This window comes from Lepus europaeus, chromosome 6 (genome assembly GCF_033115175.1).
Source record: "Lepus europaeus isolate LE1 chromosome 6, mLepTim1.pri, whole genome shotgun sequence".
In the NCBI taxonomy this organism is placed as follows: domain Eukaryota; kingdom Metazoa; phylum Chordata; class Mammalia; order Lagomorpha; family Leporidae; genus Lepus; species Lepus europaeus.
In genome coordinates this window covers 57530919-57535065 of record NC_084832.1, presented here as the reverse complement: position 1 = coordinate 57535065, position 4147 = coordinate 57530919, and positions in this window count along the sequence as shown.

Sequence of the window (4147 nt, the reverse complement as noted above, 5' to 3'; positions counted from 1 at the left end):
TTCTGGTGTTTCTAGTTGTATGTACAGGTGGGAAAATGGTTATTAGTGGTAACTCCTCCAGTGTTAAACTCCTAGGGTGTCTGAGCCCTCTTGATTAGCTTCACGGAGGATGCCATGTTTTCCATCTGTTTGCATCACGGAACTGAGGGAGAAACGGAGAGCCCACAATGGATTCTATTCCTTGTGAATTATTAAAGCCAGTTGTCAGCCACTATAAATCCTGAAAATGGATGACAGCCCCAGAAGCAGAGAGAATACAGTCTCACGTATAGAGTAGGGGCGGGGGGGTGGGGGGGAGAAAATCACTTCTTGCGTGGGAAATTGTACAAGTCCCAATTTAGATTTACAATGTGGATTTTCAGATATCTTTCCCCCAAATGAAAATTAACCAGTAAGTCCTTTCTAACAATGGTTTAACAAAACTTTAAAACCCTGCTTTTGTTTTTGTTCTTTCCTTGAAGTCTTGCCTGGTTGGGATAAAGTCACCCTGAGTGATTACAATGACATGTTTCAGAGGAAAGTCTGAGGGCCCTTGCCACAGATCTCACTTATACCTTCTGTAACAAGTATTTTAAAAATAGTGTATGAGGCACCAGCAGCATGGCTTAGTGGGTTAAAGCCATGGCCTGCAGTGCTGGCATCCTATGTGGGCACTGGTTCAAGTCCTGACTGCTTTACTTCCAATCTCACTCCCTGCTAATGTGCCTAGGAAAGCAGTGGAAGATGGCTCAAGTGCTTGGGCCCCTGCTCTCATATGGGAGATCTGGAGGAAGCTCCTGGCTCCTGGCTTTGGCCTGGCTCAGTTCTGGCCATTATGGCCATTTGAGAAATGAACCACCAGACGATGACTCCTCTCTGTCTCTCCTTCTCACTCTCTGTAACTCTGCCTTTCAAATAAATAAATAAATCTTTAAAAATTATAAAAAACAACCTTGTATTTGGCTGAAAAGCCCAGGAGAGCATGGAAAGCCAAGACACTGTGGTAAAAAATGTTCTACATGAAGGATCTCTGTGAGTGAGACCCCAGTGGAAAGAAGGGCCATCAAAGAAGGAGGTACTTTTCTCTGAAGGGAGGAGACAAGTTCCACTTTGCATATGGACCTGTCTAAATACTGACAGAGTTCGTGGGCTCAAAAGGCTTCCAGAGCCTTGGCAGCTCATGTCAAGAGCCTTGGGTGGTCACTGACGTCATAAATAAGAGTGTCAGTTGTTAAATCAACAGGAGTCACTGTGCACTTACTCTCCAGGTTGGACCTCTGTCCTTAATGAGGCATACTATGAGAATTAACGGTAAAAATGTCTTCATTATGGTGCTCATAAAAATGTTTCTATTTCGTCAGCTTAGGAATTTATTTTCATTCATCCTACCTTATTAAATGCCAGGGAACAGCTAAATATTCAAGAGTTTTGTTTCAAGAAAAATCACAAGCCCCATAGACTTTGGTTCAGGATGGACTCATGGCCTAACATCAGAGAGAATACAGACCAGCAGTGTCAGGTCCAAGTCCAGTGCTGTTCAGCCCTAGTAGGACAGGGCTGCTTCCACTGTGGGCCTCGTGACCCTGCATTGCACAAGCCTAAGATTGGCTGTCTCCTTAAGGTTTGCACCTTGCCCATCTCACTTGCCAGCTCTGGTCTGGGCCTCCCCAATGTGACAACTTTGGTGAGATTATGATTCCAGACACCTCGCTGGAGGAAGGATTCCTCTCCATTGTGTCTCCTCCTAGTGTGAGACTGGAAAGAAAGTCTAACAGTCTAGTCCTTGTCTCCAACATGAATCACGGGCCCAGAGCTCAGCTACAGTGGATGCTTTCTGGAAAAGCTGCCTCGAGATGGGGACAGGCAATCGCTACTGCACCAACAGAGACACGAGGGCCACTGCTGAAGGCTGACACTGGGCATGCCTGCTCAGTAGAACACTTCTTTGGCTCACGTCTCTTGCTGTGGCCCTGTGTTTGGGGGACTGTGATCTGGGGCTGTAGTTCATTTTAGCTTCCTGCCTCTTGGCTTCTATTTTGTCTCAAGAGCACAGCTTCCAACTCACTGTGACCTTGAGCCCTGTCCGTGGTCTGGTTATGTGAGTTCCTCTCAGGTATCCTGCTCTCTGTTTCTCACATCCGGGACTGGGCTCCTGGGGCCTTTGAAAAATCCATGGCGGTTGCTGACAGAATGTCCTGGAAAGGAAAGAGGAAACTAGAAAGTCTTTCTGTTCTTACCTCCCATGTAAATGACTAAATATATGTATGTTTTTGCCCTTCTGAACTGCCTAGGTGTGTTATAAAGATTAATGTCCATGAAGCCTGCATGGATTAATGGGAAAAGCAGCCATGTAGAAGATTGCCAAGCTATTGCCTTGGCAACACGTCCACATTATTAGGGAGAAACCTATAACACAAACCCTAATTATAAAATAAGGGAGCTGCTTTTGTTTTTTAACAAATAGAGCGAACTCTGCACTTTCGGTGCCTTTTGTTCCCTTCAAAGAAGTGGGAAACAGTTGGTTAGTGCACCTATTTCGGCAAATAAACCTCTGCACCCAAAAACCTATTTGGAGTGAGCTTTCAGTTCCTTTAAAGCCAGTGGCACATTTCCCTCCAAAATTATTAATGGTAAAAAGTCTTTGTTTTATCAGGACAGCCCCAAATTTGAGAGAGAGAGAGGGGAAATACTACATCTGTAACTGCTCATATTAGGCCTGACTTTAACGTAATAAGGTAGAGGGACTGGTGCTGTGGTGTAGTGGGTAAAGCCAGCACCTGTGATGCCAACATCCGACATGGGTACCAGTTCAAGTCTTGGTTGCTCCACTTCTGATCCAGCTTCCTGCTGATGCACCTGGGAAGGCAGCAGAGGCCCAAGTGCTTGGGCCCCTGTCACCAGCGTAGAAGACCCAGAAGAAGTTCCTATCTCCTGGTTTCAGACCAGCCCAGCTCCCACCATTGTGGTCATTTGGGGAGTAACTAGCAGATAGAAGATCTCTCTCTCTCTCTAAGTCTGTCTTTCAAATAAATAAATGACTCTTTCTAAAAATATAAAGTAATAAGGTGGCTATATCTGTGTATGTGTGCACATAATTATATATGCTTGTGGCAGGAGATGGGGTGCAGGTGTGTGTATAAGAAACTGAAACAGGAACAGTATTGTGGCACAGTAGATTAAAACACTGCTTGCAATGCTGGCATCCTATACCGGGATGCTAGTTTGGGTGCTAGTTTGAGTTCCAGCTGCTCAGTTTCCAATCCAGCTCCCGGTAGGGCACCTGGGAAAGCAGTGGACGATGGCCCAAGTCCTTGGTCTCTTGCCACCCACATGGGAGATCCAGATGGGATTCTAGGCTTCTGGATTCAACCTGGTCTAGTTCTAGTCTGGATCAGCCCCAGCTGTGGTGGCAGTTTGAGGAATGAATCAGCCAATGGAAACTCTCTCTCTCTCTCTCTCTCTCTCTCTGTCTGTCTCTCTCTCTCTCCACACATACACACACACATCTGTGATTCTGCCTTTCAAATAAAAAACAATCTATAAAACATTTTTTAAAAACTGAGAAAGAATATTCTAGGTTTTCCAGTTTGTTAGTGGGATACTAACTTTATCTCTCATCAAAAAAGCAAACCCAAAGGCTACCCCCGCAACTCTATCAGTGTGTTTTCAGTTTCAGTCTTGATTAGAGGAAGAAATTCCCTACAACTCAGATGATGCTGTCAGCTGAAAGGCAGATGACCTGGGAGACAGCACAGGACCCTCATTCCCCTGAATGACTCACTTGGCCTTGTTCCCACACCCCCACCTCGGGGGCTGCGGAAGAGCAGCCAGCCAGCAGGGCTGCACTTGCCGACTCGGGAGCATTTCCCACTGGATGCTGAGGAAGAAATTACTCTGCACATGGGTCAGTTTGCCCCTAAGCTGCAAGTTCTCCCCTGCTCCAACCAGCTTCCTCTTTTCCCTCCTCCCTCTAGTTCCTATTCCCTTCTCCCTCTAGTTTCTATTCCCTTCCTCTGCCTCTATAAAGAGAAGTAATTATGTCTGCCTTCAAACAGGATGCTGCCCCTTTGGGACCTGCATGTGCAATAAGGCTGGGAAGGGGCAGCTGATTTACAGATCCATGGCTCCCCAGTAGACACCCTGGGATACTTTGCTGCTGGGACCCGAG